Genomic DNA, 15,538 nt, shown 5'->3' with positions numbered 1-15,538 from the left:
CCACTTTGAAGGCAGCATCCTCCTTCCAAAATGGAATTTCTGGCACGATCCAGGAGTTCTTGAGTTTCCTTTTCTCTTTTATTCCCAGGACTGAGGAAAAGAGTGATTGCATATGACTCGGGCTTCTCACCATCACTTTCTTGTCCTGCCATGCTCTGTAATGTGCTATAAGTGAAGCCTGATATCCCACGAGGTTTCAGAATCAGGAAAACGTGCTCAGTGACTATTCTGATTCTTCTGAAGCAGCTCTATGACATCATGGTAATAACAGTTATCTCCCACCGGGCGTGCTTTTGTAGATTTCCCGAGCACTTTCACACACATTCTGATTGGACTTCAAATCCTGGATTGCCACTTTCTGGGCAGGTGCTATCCTCTGATTGAGTGGCCGCAATGTAGTCCGGGGAAAATCCACCCCCCACCTATTAAAATAAAAAGCTGAAACCAACAGAGTAGGAGACTGAGGTATATACCTATTTCTGGAATACAGAGATGCTGGTACCTGCTGGGAAAATGTTATGTGGATTAGAAGTGAAGTCATAGATGTTGCTTTGCATGCAGTTGGCACTCAATAAATGCTAGTATGATTGTTGCAAGGAGACTTACACATGTTTCCTCATTGGTTCTCGCAGCCACCCCTTGAGGATCACTGCTGTGTTATGATATGAGGTTGGGTTCAGAAAGTCCTAAATGGTGCCCGACTCAAATTATGCAGCCAGGAGATGGTGACGTTAGAACTCAAACTTGGATCATCTAAATTTGCTCTTCCCATTCTATCACACTACCTCTTATGAAGTTCATTTTTACTTGTTTATCTAGCTTATAAATATTTATTGAGCACCAACTGGGTGCCAAGTACCGGACTAAGTGTTAGGGACACAGACCTAAGTAGACCTAGAACCTTCCATCTGTGGCTTCCTCTGAATACTCCAGGCCCACTTCTCTTGAGTTCGTGGAAATATGTGTGCTTGCAGTACTTTGAAACCTGGATTTTTGTAAGATGTGTAACTTCTGTTTTTTTTTCTTTTTATAATAACTTAAGCCAAATACTTTATAAACCACTAAAACATTTTATGAACAGTTTATGAAACCAAATATAAATGTGATCATTCATCTTAAATAGAGTTCACATATAGGTTGTGAAGAATTAAGAAACTGCTGACAGATAGTCTGAATGTTGGAAAATGGATATTTTCAAAAAATATCTATGTATAAATATATGTACGTGCACACACACGTAAATATATATTAGATGGTAAGTAATTTTATCTGAATATTTTGCTTTATTTTTAGATAAATACATTTTGTTTATTTTTGTAAATGATACTCGTGATAAACAAAATTCTACTTAAGCAACCCTTGGTTTATTGCAGTGATTGGGAGCCTAGTGATTTTGACTTGGAGAATTGTGGTGTCTACCCTCGTCACTTGTTACAAAAACCTTGGTGTAGGACATACGCCTGGGGGGAGGCTCATAGGGAGAGAGGGTTGTTTTGTGTATTTTTTTTTTTTTTTTGTAATGAAGTGATCCAAATGTTTAAGCAGCTGTATTAGAAGAGTTGTTTGGACAATTTTACACAATAATATTTTGTGATAAAACTTTTGTACGTGGAATGGCCATTGCTTCTCAAAGTTTCTTTTCTCAGTCACTGAACATGAACTCAAGGGGGCGCCAGATTTAATTGAGAAAATGAAACACATCCTTTTGAGATGTTACAGTAAGACATAAACGATTTTTGCTCCATCCCAGACATCTATTTTGAGCAAGTCATTCTGCTGAAGAAGAAACGCAGAAGGGCTTCTTTAAATATGATATACTTTGATTGTGATCCAAGGAAGAACTGATAGTAAGAGATTAAAACATCTCCAGGGTAATTTACAACTTCCTGCATTTTTAAAGGTTATTTTATGCCTTAATGGTCAGGGGTAATTTATATATGCTGTGGTAGAAAGAAGCATGGCCAGAGGTTTTCTCTGCTGCTCGGAGTCTTGGTTGATTTAAGAGAGGAGATGCTATCTCACGCTGTACCAAATGGAGCCAAGACCTGTAGACTCCATATAACAGCCAAGTCTGCCCATATATGTTGACAACTTGTACCAGGCAATATATTTCTGAGCTCTTGATCAAGATAATAACAATAACAATGACAACAACAGTATTAACAAGGATACAAGGAAAAGATGAGGAGGAGGAGTGGGAAAAGGGGGAGGAAGTGGAATTGCTACTGCACCAGAAATGCTAAGATTAACATCAGCAATTAATACTACTAAGACTTCTGTAATTCCAGTGTGCACATTAACTAGATTCATGTCAGCAAATGTCTTTCAGGTTGACCATGTGCCAACCATTGTACTAGACACTGAAAGATTATACAGATGAATCAGATATAGTCCTGCACGGTCTAGTTGGGAGATTCTCCTATAGGAATTATTACTGCCCCAAGCAAAACAAAGTGACATTAAATGTGACATAGAGGCACCACCAAGAAAAATACAGGAGAAACAAAACCTAGCGATTATGGTAGATGTGGAGACTGGGAAAACCACATGGAAAAGAGCTGTAAATATTTTTTAAAAAGCTCTTAAAGGAAGTGTGGATTTTGGTGACTAGATATGGAAAAGTCATTCTACCAAAATATGCCATGAGCAAAGGTTATAGGTGTGAGAGTATATATAGACTCTGCAGAATGAGGGGCCCTCCGAGCAGCCGGAAGGAAGGATGGTTGTGGGAGTGTGACTAGGGAAGGCTGGGTCATCATTGATAGCATGTTTGTTTGCAGAGAGCTGGATTTACTCTAGTGCCAGCTTCGAATTGCCACACATTGAAGCCTGGGGTACATAAAGACTGCTTTGGGCCCTACCTTCTCTAGGTTCCATCTCTCCAAGCTGCCTTTCCATGACCCCTTTGCAAAGAGATTATTCTGAACCATAGAGTAGATTCTGGGGACATTAAAAGACCTGTAGTCAAAAAGAAGGATCGATCAGACCGTCAAACTTCAGAGGGAAGGCAGGGGAGGGTGGGGGTAAAAGGGAGAGATCAACCAAAGGACTTGTATGCATGCATATAAGCATAACCAATGGACACAGACACCAGGGTTGAGGACATGAGCAAGGGAAGTGGGGGCAATGAGGGGATAAGGACACATATGTAATACCTTAATCAATAAAGAAAAGAAAAAAAAAAAAGGATTCTCTGCGAGTAAAAATGTTAGGCAACTTGCTGGACTGGAGAAAGCATCTGGCTTTCCTTCAGCCCTGCTCCAGAAGGGCCACCCTTGAGCTACACTAGACCTCTTCCTGCCTACATCCTCTAGAGCAGTGGTTTTCAACTTTCTGGTCCTTTAAATACAGTTCCTCATGTGACCCAACCATAAATTTATTTTCGTTGCTACTTCATAACTGTAATGTTGCTACTGTTATGAATCATAATGTAAATATCTGATATGCAGGATGCTCTTAGGTGACCCCTGTGAAAGGGTCGTTTGACCGCCAAAGGGGTCGCGACCCACAGGTTGAGAACCGCTTCTCTAGAGAGTTTTCATTTAGTATCTAAATTTCTAGACATACTGACTCCATTGTACCAAGGAGAATGAACTTGTGGACATTGGGGTTTATACAAGACCCTGAGAGGTGTTACAAGAAGTTGTAGGTAGAGACCATGACTTTATGTGTGTCCTGCTGACTGATCACAGAGGAACCCTGGAAGAATCCTATCTAATAAAAGAAAAACATGGTAATTGGCGTACGACCGCTACCCATCCCATTGGCTAATCAGGGCAATATGCAAATTAACTGCCAGCCAAGATGGCAGCCAGCAGCCAGGCAGCTTAAACTGAACATGAGGCTTGCTTGCTTCAGTGACGGAGGACTCCAACGTTCCCCGCCTGCCTTGCCAGCCTTTGAGCTTGCAGTTTGAAACATTGTAACAAATATAGAAGCTAAACAAAACCCCAGAAACCAGCTTTCAGTCGGCTGGGATCTCAGAGCTGGAGTTGATACAGTGTTTCGAGATTATAGAACCTAAACACACCAGATACCTTCTTTCAGCAGCAGAGGTCTCAGAGCTGGAGCCAGAGCTAAAGCTGGCCCAGAATAAAAAAAGAAAAAAAAAAGAAAAAAAGGAGCGGTTGGGAGCTTCAGTCGGCCTGAAAACAGCCCTCAGCCCCTCACCCAGACTGGCCAGGCACCCCAGTGGGGACCCCCACCATGAAGGGTGTGTGACCAGCTGCAAACAGCCATCTACCCTCACCCAGCTGGCCAAGCACCCCAGTGGGGACCTTCACCCTGATCCAGGACACCCTTCAGGGCAAACCAGCCAGCCCCACCCATGCACCAGGCCACTATCCTATATAGTAAAAGGGTAATATGCCTCCCGGCACCGGGATCAGCGTGACAGGGGGCAGCGCCCAAAACCCCTGATCGCCCTGCGGCTCTGTATGTGACAGGGAGAGGGGCCACAACCTCCCTATGGGTCCCTGCTCTGTTCGTGACAGGGGAAGGCGCCCCAATCCCCTGATCAGCCGTGCTCTGTGCCTGATAGGTGGGAGCTCCCCAACCTCCTGATCGCCCTGTGGCTCTGTGTGTGACAGGGTGCGGTGCCCCAACCCCCCCCCCACCCCATGGGCCCTGCTCTGTGTGTGACGGGGTAGAGCCATAACCTCCTCATCGGCCCTGCCCTGAGTGTGAGAGTGGCGGTGCCCCAACCCCCCTGATAGGCCCTGCTCTGTGCGTGACAGGGGGTGGCGCCCCAACCTCCCCATCGACCCTGCCTTCAGTGTGACAGGGGGCGGTGCCCCAACCCCCCAATCGGCCCTACCCTGAGCGTGACTGGGGGTGGCATCGCAACCTCCCGATCTGCCCTGCTCTGTGCATGACAGGAGGCGGTGCCCCAACTCCCCAATCGGCCCTGCTCTGAGCCCAACCAGGGGCTGCACCTAGGGATTGGGCCTGCCCTCTGCCACCCAGGAGCAGGCCTAAGCCAGCAGGTCATTATCTCCCGAGGGGTCCCAGACTGTGAGAGGGCACAGGCCGGGCTGAGGAACCCCCCTTGCCCCCCCCCACCGAGTGCACACATTTTTGTGCACCAGGCCTCTAGTATGTGTTATAATTATAAATCAGTCATGTGCTCTCAGACCCATTAAAATAATTGGACTGAATGTCATTAACCTGTTGTTTTTTTGTCCTGGTTAAACTAAAAATATAGCTGTGTGACCTTAGGACAGTTACTTACTAGTAACCTATTAATCTCCAAGAATCCACCTATTTCTAATTTTTGTCATTGTTGTTCTACGAAACCATTTTGGTTGTAGTTTTATTATTTTTAAAAAAAATGATGTTAGAGAGATGAAGGGAGGAAAGGTGGGGGGAGGGAGAGAGAGTGGGGGGAGAGGGAGAAAGGGACATCAATGTGAAAGAGAAACATCAATTGGTTGCCTCCTGCATGTGCCCCAACTGGGGATGGAACCCACAACCTAGGTAAGTGCCCTGACAGGGAATCGAACCCACAACCTTTTGGTCTATGGGATGATGTTCCAACAAACTGAGCCACACTGGCCAGGGCTTGGTTGTAGTTTTTAAAATGTGAAGAACATGCAAATCAGTGATGTTTCACATTTCATCTTGATTTTTGAATTAAATGTACTTTCAGTTGATATTATTTGTGTTTGATATGAAATGGCAAACATATCAAACTGTTCCTTCCTTGAAAGCGTAATTCTAATGTAAGTCTTTAATCCTGCCAAGGAGAAAAAAAAATGTCAAATATCTTTGTAAACAAGCAGCTAATAGGAATGCTAGGTTTATTTAAGTTTTGGAAATCTGTGCAGAGGAAGTAGTATCCTGTTGTTATTAAATCAAACAGGTATATAAGGAAGGCCTTCCCCACATCAGGAATTTACAGTAAACTTTTCTGTGGAATGTTGGCTGCTTTCTGTGTAGTTGTGAGGCTATTTTGCTTCGTCTTGAAAAGAAGAGAGCATTAAAAGGAGAGAATGCCATGAATATTTTACCCCAAAGCAGAGATGCCTTTTATTTTAGGGAGGAAAAGGTAAAAACACTGGAATCCAGTAGTATAATGTAGCATAATGTAGTATAAAAAGGAATGCCTACATGTTTAATGCCCCACAAATGGAACTTCAGAAAACCACAGCAGCTCTTAAATGGTGCATTGCAGGAATAAAACCATGACCCAATCCTGAAAGCATTCCTGCTGGGTGGCTAGGCATCACTTTCCTCAGGAGAACACAGATCTTATACAACCTTTTATAGAGTGAGGCCTAGTTATTCCATGATGCTTCGGAAAATATGGAGAAGGAGCTAAGTGTTTCAGCAAATTTTAAGCTAATTGAATCAATAAGGCAGAAGCCAAGAAGCGGGCGGGGGATAAAAGTTCTATTGGGCCTTTGCTTTGGGCAATGATATTGGAGGCTAATCCATAAAACATGAATTACAGATGCTGGTTATTTCTCTTTTAGAAAAAATATTCATTTTTTTAAAAAAAACTAAAAACAAAATAAAGCATTATGGATCACCCATATCTCCCACCCCCAATCCCCTGCCTCTTGAAACTGCCAATCTGTTCTCTGTATCTATGAGTTGGACACAGACACCAGGCGTGTTTTTTAAAGATTCCATAGAGGATGGGGCAAAAGAAGGTTTACCATTGTGAGTACAGGAACTGCTTATTCTTGTATTATTATTAGTTAATTATTGCATTTGTTTTCATTCAAACAACTGTACAACTACTTTTGCCCGACCCTGTATATTGGAAAGATCATACGGTATTTGTCTTTCTCTTCTGATTTATTTCACTTAGCATACTGACCTCGAGGTCCATCCATGCTGTCACGAATGACAAGATTTCAATAACCCTAACCCAAGGAGATGTTTTTATTGATCTGTGTGAGAGAGAGAGAAATGGAGAGGGAGAGAGGAACATTGAAATGAGAGAGAAACATGATTGGTTGCCTCCCATATGCACCCCTACTGGGGATCGAACCTACAACCTGGGCATGGAACCTGAGACCTTCCATGTATGGGACAGCACTCTAACCAACTGAGCCTCACTGGCCAGGGCTAGAGATTTCATTGTTGGTTTTTTTCTGTGTGTGTGTGTGTGTGTGTTTTGTTGTTGTTGTTTTTTATGGCTGAATATATCACATTTTTAAAAATCTGTCCAGTGATCCATAGAAACTTAGGTTGTTTATAGATCTTGGCCATCCTATATAATAAAAGGCTAATATGCAAATTGACTGAACGGCAGAATGACTGGTCGTTATGATGCACACTGACCACCAGGGGGCAGACGCTCAATGCAGGAGCTGCTCCTGGTGGTCAGTGCACTCCCAGAGGGGGAGCAGAGAGCACCACTCAGCCAGAAGTCAGGCTCATGGCTGGCAAGCACAGCTGTGGTTGCGGGAGCCTCTCCTGCCTCTGCCAGCAGCGCTAAGGACCCCTCGGGGAATGCCTGCCTGCTGGCTTAGGCCCACTCCCTGCATCCTGGACTGAGAGAGGGCGCAGGCTGGGCTGAGGGACTCCCCCCTCCCCACCCCCAAAATGCACAAATGTCATGCACTGGGCCTCTAGTTATAAATAATGCTGAAAAATCCTTCATTTCACAAGCTAATGTTTTCTATTATTTAACCTTGAACATTGCTGCATTTCTGTTCAAGGGGATGCTTCTACATGGGGTGCATGTATATTTTCAAATTAATGTTTTCAGGTGTGTGTTTTTTAATAAATACCCAGACATGGATATTATGATAATTCTACTTTTAGCTTTTGAGGGACCTCCGTACTGTTTTCCATAGTAGCTGCACCAATTTACAGGTCCACAAACAGTGCCCAAGGTTTCCATATTCTTTGCATTCTTGCCATCACTTGTTATTTCTAACAGAGGTGAGGTGATACCTCATTGTGGTTTTGATTTGCCTTTGCCTTCTGTCCATTTTCTCATCAGATTGTTAGTGCAGTTTTTGGTGTTGAGTAATGTGAGTGCTGCTTGTTTGTGAATATGTTTTTTCTTTGAATATGTTTTTTATTTATTTATTTTTAGAGAGAAAGAGGAAAAGGGATAGAGAGATAGAAACATCAATAAGAGACAAACACATCAATTGGCTGCCTCCTGCATACCCCCTACTGGGGGTAGAGCCCACAACCTGGGCATATATCTGACCTGGAATTGAACTACTAACCTCTTGGTTCATGTGTCAACACTCAACCACTGAGCCACACCGGCTGGGCTTGTCTGTCTTTTTGACTAAAGTGAGTTCCTTGAAGAAAGGGACCTTTGCTTCTACGTGTTTCTCTGTGTGGTAACCAGTACATGCATTACACATAGTGGGCCATTAAGTCATTATTTATAGAATGGAATAGAAAAAAAAAAAAAGCACCTCTTTAGATTAGAAGAAAATAACTTGAAATCCTAGGAAAATTTTCCTTGTGAAGTGATTCTTCAGTGACTGTTAACTTTCATAATGTTTAAAATGAATCCCATTTATTAAGCCCTTGTTTTTGTTCCAGAATGAAGTTTTGTGACATTGGGGTTTTGACATTTCAACGAAGATAAAAATTGATTCTACAGATTCAATACAGATTATTACAAAGTTTGTCCTTTGGGGAACAGTGTACTAGATTACACTTTCTCCTGGGACCTTTAGCTTCTGGAATGTGGCCCATTATGCAAATGTAACTTTTTACTACCCTTTTGCTGGCTGCTATTAAGTGGACATTTTCCTACTCGCTTTCTGGTAATCCATCCCGGGTTCAGACAGCACGATGTAGAATAGGAGAGAATGCTGGAGCCCTGGGAAGCATAACATCTGACGTTCTGGAGTGGTGGGTGGGTCATAGATTAGTGTACATTGTATTTGTGTGTGTGCTTGTACATGTGTATGCCTGCATGTGTGTTTTTATCCTGGCCTATTTGACTTACCAAGTCTGCAAATATCCAAAGTGAAAAAAAATTAAGGAAAAGTGGTTGTATTCCCCTCTTCCTGATATTGGTTGGTAACATCAAAGCAAAGACAGAGACTGAGGACTTATTTAGCAATCAATTCTCTACCTCTGCTTTTAAGTATTCTGCTGGTTTATAACTAGTGCCTTGAATACGTGTGTGTTGTTTAAACACAGACTTTTTCCCTTTAAATTGAGACCATAATCTTAGTTTTGGAGTGGGGAATTCCTAAGATAACTTTATTTTGTAAAAAAAAAAAAACACGAGGTCACTCAAATGGTAGACAATTCATCCCAAGTGCTTTCATTGTCATCTAACAACATAAAGAATAACGTGTGCCATTTCTTTTTTATCTTTTTCCTTTGGCTTTGTTTTAGAGAAAATAATTTTCTTATCAATTTGGCAGATATAGTGCTAGCTTATATCTTAAGAGGGAATGCTATCAGTTTTAGAACGTTCACTGAAGTTAAACTATCTACATTGAGTAAGAGTGGGGAGTTTTGTTGGCACCAAACCCAAACAAAATCTTAGTAATATTTGTAATAAATCTGTTTGATTAGTGCATTATGTAAATGCTCTTAATCCTACAAATTGCTATTAATGTGGTGTCCTTTTTATATTTTGATACAAAAGGCACGGAATGTGACACAAAATTGGATGAAAACAATGGAATTCATTCATTTGAATGTGCTCCCCCCCCCCCCCCGCCCACGCCAGCTGTGCTAGAGATTACAGCTAAGGAAATTTCTCTAAGTTTTATAATCTTTACAAACAATCTAAATATATTTCTTTTTAGTAGAGATTATATCAAACAGATTGTATTAAATATTATTTATGATTTTAGTCAGGAAATTTTGAAATGATTACTTAAATGTGGGGGAAGTTACTTTGTGGATTTTAACACTGGAAATGTCCCTGATTTAGAACAAAAAAGTAATTCAAGGTCATTCAATATAGTCTGAAAAATTTATTTAACAACAATTATATACTAAACACTACAGAGGCATTATCAGTCCCCTTCTTAAACCATCCCTTCATCCTCGGGCCAAGGTCTTTGGATGTCATACTTCTAGACTCCCCTAACATCCTACTTGAACTCCATCCCTGTGTCAATTCTGTGTTGAATTTGCCTATTTATGTATTCATATCCTCAACCAAACTCTGATATTTTCAAGTGTGAGAGCAGTGCTTTTTAAAATCTTGTGTTCCAAGCAAAAATATGCGGGTTCTGGTGCGGAATACTTCCAACTAACCACTACTTTGGGCCTCTCGATTGCTTCCTTTTTCTCTCATTTTGCCATTTATTACACTCCAATGGCCTCTTTTTTTCGTATAAAGCTTTGTGTGCTTTATCAAATTTTCTTAATATGATTATCATCATCACATTTATACTTAGTATTTTAGTTGCATGGCTAAGTACTTTATATAGGTTATCTTAATGAATTCTCATAATAATCCTGTGAACTGGTTACTATTCCCTTTGCAGATGACAGAACAAATGTTTAGAGAGGCAAACCAGCTTGTCCAGGGCCACACAGCCAGTAAACAAACCCAAAACCATCTGAGACTAAAGCCTGTGTCCTTATACATTGTGCTGTACTTTCACTTATTTCCTGCAAGTGGAATTAATCAGAATTGAGAATGTTTTTAAAATTCTTGAGATACTGAATATGCTACAGGACAAAGGACAAGACATTTTGTTATAATTGTCAAATCATTGCATCACTGGTCTTCTTAGCATTTGGCATATGCGCCTTACTGTGCCTCCCAAGGAGAGCTCTATGTATGTGTGAGCAGGAAGAACACTATGGCAGCTCAGCGATGTAGACCATCCTGGTCTCCAAGTGTTTCGTAACACAACTCCTTGACATGAAGGAGCTTAAAGAAGAAGGTGCTCAGTCCTGTTAAGTCACACCAAGAACGCACGATGGGCCAAGAATTCCTCACTGTTGTGACATTGGAGCTGTGGTGTAGGTTTGGTTCATGCATGGACTATCCCTGGTATATTTGTGATTCCTCTAATAATCAGGGGGGCTGCTGTTTTATGCTAGCCACAGACACAACTTTGAAGTACAGATATAAGGGCCAAAAATTAGAAAAGAACTATAGGCACAGGGGAGCGCATTGACTAGTGTAGACTTTTCAGAATTCATCACTCGATGCCCTGTATCTGGCTCTGTCTAAGAAGCATGGGTCTAAGGATTTCCATACTTGGTCATTCCTTACATTTGTCCTACTCTCCCAATAAATGTGCCATGCACAAAATATCATAAAAGTGCATTAAAGAGTGCTAATGGAGCAGGAAGAAAGAGTGTCTTTGACATTGCGTAGTGGAACAAAGGACCAAAGATCTGTGTTAGCATCACTGAGGAGTGGATGTGTTCCTAAATAAAATTTGTCTTCTCTCGTGAGGTTTCAGCTTCTTCATATATTAAGTGAGGAGACTGGCATGACATAATCTGTTAAGTTTCCTCCTCATTTTTAAATTAGTATAATGGAGTGTCCTATAATAATATTTAGTGATTGATGGTTCTAATTTATACAGAGTGTATGTTCGAATTCTGGCTCTAACTACAAGGGGTATATCCTTGGTCATATTGCTGAACTTTTCTAAGCCTCAGATTCAAATTATATGAAACGGAGCTGGTAATAATACCTTTCTTATTTGGTTGCAATGAGAATTAGTTTGGAAATACGCAGAGTTCAGTGCCTCACACACAGTCATTTTACAGTAGATGAGGGCATGGTAATGACCTAATGACATCTGTGACTCTGCTTATCTCATGAGTCTGCATGAAAAGTCACATCAGATGTTCATATACAGTATGCTTCTTGGTTTGTATATTAATTCCCTGGAGATAGTTGAACAAAGTGCCACAAACTGGATAGCTTAGAACAACCGCAATTTATTTTCAGAGTTTTGGAGGCTAAAAGTTTAAAATCCAGGTGTTGGCAGAGTTGGTTTCTGAAGATTCTGAGATAGGATCTGTTCCATATCCATCTTCAAGCTCCTGATGTTTGTAGGCAACCTTTATCGGTTTTTGGCTTGCTACACCACTCAAATTCTGCTTCTCTCCTCACATGGCTATCTTCCCTCCATGGTTATCAGAGTTCCTTATAAGGACAACAGTCATAGTCATTGGATTTACATTTAACTCAGTTTACATCTCCAGTGACCCTATTTCCAAACAAGGTCACATTCTGAAATGCCAAGGGCTAGGTGTTCAGCATATTTTGGGGGGAATATGTTCCACTCACAGTAGTTTATGGGGAACCATTTGTACATAAAGTAGTAAAATTATTATTTCTGATAATGATGATCTGGAGTTATGCAAAGTCAGACTATAAATGAATGACTAGGTCAGGTTCACCCTGATTTCTTTATATGCCAGTTGCTTCTAGAAATCAGTAGTCAAAGAGGATTTTGAATACTTTCCAAGTCATTGGTTACCAAAATCATTTGAGTTTTCTAATTTTTGGATATAGCCTGAATTCATAAATGAGTGTTGATTTCCACATAAATTTTGATTTTTTTTCTGTCTTTGGGGATGGTGACTGATGAGGGTAGCCAGTTAAATTATTCTACTATTCCAGGGAACTTGAAACTGACCCACTTCAAAATAGCTACTAATTGCGAAGCAGGCTATTGGATAAGAGTGATTTATTATTATTCCAGTGGCCTGGCTCTGGTGTGGGCTCTCCAAACAGTCAGAACTGTTTCACCAGCCATCCAGCCCTACTGGCAAGAGCCAGGTCCTAAGGCTGCATGAAAAATCTCAGCAACAGCATCATTCCTTTCTTAACTACTGAGCAAAATTCCTTTGCCTTTAAACCATCAGCATCATGTCTCAGATTGCTAGTTCCCCAGCAAGTGTGAATTCTGAGGGAGTAGCTCTCCATGTCTCCAAGATATACAATCTCCACAAGGATGCCAAGGAACTGTGACATTTAGTAAGGGCTCTGGGCTAAGAAAAACATCTTTCTTAAAAGCCTCGAAGTTTTCTCCCTCCCCAAACACATGAATTAAGGATCCCATGTGTGAGTTTCAGAGCCAGCGTATGATGATGTCTGACAAGCTATCTTCAATTTATTTTCTTTTGCATCAAATATGCTTAGAAAATAATATTTTGGTGTTGGCTCACTTGTCATTTCAGTCCTACCAGTGAATGTCTAAGGTTGCCAGATACCTACCGTTTTCTTTTCTCATACACATATCCAGAATGCTGTATACAGATATAACAGGGTCAACACCCTCCCAAGATCAGGGCATAACAGCGAAACTGCCTTATTTTCACTGAGGATTCGTGTAACTCTGGATGCTTTCTTCTATACATTCCTGAAATCTTGTTATTATAACAAAGCTTTTTGTCTAGGCTCTTAATTTATATTTATATTTTTCTCCAGTAGTATGCTATTTCTCTGAATATATACAAAACTTTTCATGAACAAGTTAGAAAGTCTAGAAATGAGGATAATGTTAGACTCTTTCCAGAAAAACTAAGCCTTCTCTTTTTTTCCCCAGGGCTTTAGTTTCCTCATTTTTCCCTTTTGTCCCCATTATTCTTAAACTTTTGCATTTAATTGACACTTGTAAACCCTACTAGATTTTACTCTTCTTGATATTTATTTTTCCCATCGGTATCTCTCTACATTCCTCATCTTTTCCCCTCCCTGTTTTCTTTTCTTCCTCCTTCCTTTCTCTTTCTCCTACTTCTCTTTATTCCTTTGCTCCATTTTCACCCATCTCATAATTCAGAAAAAGTATAAAGATGATCACAGGTTTTAAAAGAAGGAGAAGGAAAGATGTAGGAGGAGGAAATATATGGGGAAGAGGAGGAAGGGGGGCAGGAGAGAAACAAAGAAACAGACTTTGTTTCCTTGGACAGAAAAGGAAGCAAGGAAGAAACTGTCCAAGAAATCTAAACCCTTATATTAGTAAGCAATACGTTTACCTTTGAACTTTTGTCCAGTGAGTTCTAAAAGGTAACTATGACTAGTTGCAGAACATCCATTGTCCCTAACAAAATCATACCATTTGCTTAGCAAAATGAGAAAATGTTACACTTTGGAGCTAAGTCAATGTAAGTATTGCATCATTAAATAACTGCCCCTAAATTGGCTTTCAACTACCCAAAAAGTCAGAGGTATGAATCTCAAATCAAGGGGAAGAGTCAGGCTGGTTATGCTCCTAGTGTTGACCACTCTGTGCAAAACTCCATCCCCAAATTCTACTGCGGGGAGATCCACTGACGAGAGCACAGGGTCTGGAGTCCCAAGACCAGGGTCCAAGTGCTTCTGTCACTTGCGTGATGTGTGACCTCAGACAAGTCTCCTCAGCACTTTGCTCCTCAAGGGGATAGTGAGGAAGAAAGTTCTTATATGCATACAATTATTATTGTTATTAGCTGTTATTTATTGTCACTCAAAATGATTGCTACAAGTACATTATAAGTCTCAGATGACATCAGTCTGCAGTTGATGTAACATTGTGAAAACCTTTGCTTCTCTCTAGTTCATTTGGTACACTGAGTTTTTTCATGGAAAACCTTTCAAAGCTTTTATGGCCCAGGCTTTTATTTTCTGGCTCCCAGGCCCCATTTTCTGTTGAAACATGTAAAAATATAAATAATTGCATGTGGAGGGCGTCTACTGCAACAGCTCAATATTCCTTGAGATGACTTTTTAAGAAAAAAGGAGAACAAAACACTTACAACAACACCTGCTAGTCGGCAGAATTTGACCTGACCCCTTTCTCCTTTTCTTGTTATTATAAACACCAGGCTCTTTAAGTGAGAGCTGTTTAAAGGATGGAGGGCTGTGAGTGTTCCTTCCCAGATCCCAGATGCACTGAGAGACGGATGGGCTTTTTGATCTTTATTTTATGAGTGTCTGATAAATTGCCTCTGGCACCTGGCAACTGAAATTTCACTATCTGAAAACCAACCCTCCTGTCAAACAATGCGGCTGGCCTCGGCCTCTCCATGGAGGGCCTCTGTGGCTGGGCAGGGGAAGCCTTCCGCTTCCTGGACAGTCCGCCACCACGCGCGGGGATTTACACACTTTAATTTTAGAGAGAGGAAAGGATTATTAAGGGCTTTATATGCTATGCAAAAATGTGTTTTTTGAAGGATTTCATCACGGCTCTTATTTTGGGATTTTTGAACAAGTCAAAGGCTTCAGCACACTGCCTAGCCTGGTGGCAGGGGTGGGGGTGGCGGGGGTGTGTGTGTGGGGGGGGGGGGTGGATGCTGGTAACAGGATAAAGATTTGCAGCTCTGGGTCATGAGCCTCCCCCCACTAGCCTTGGTGTGTGTGTTGATACAAGAGGAATGGCAGGTGGTCTTTTTCTAGGGACAGAAGAGTTATAAACAAGGTCATCAGCTGGGGCTATTATCACCTTTCTTTTAATGTCTTATCCAGGGGCAGGACTAACTCAATTCTAAGAAAGAGCTATATATTTTCTCTACTTTTTAGAAATTCAAATATATGCATATTTTAATTTTTAAGAAGTGATAAAAAGGAGAATGATACACATGCTTCCATACTGTGTTGCTCCTTAAAGGAAAAGGAAGCCTGTGAGTGAAT

The sequence above is a fragment of the Myotis nattereri genome, assembly GCF_964212035.1.
Source record: "Myotis nattereri genome assembly, chromosome: 10".
Classification (NCBI taxonomy): Eukaryota; Metazoa; Chordata; class Mammalia; order Chiroptera; family Vespertilionidae; genus Myotis; species Myotis nattereri.
Note: the sequence above shows the minus strand (reverse complement) of the source record.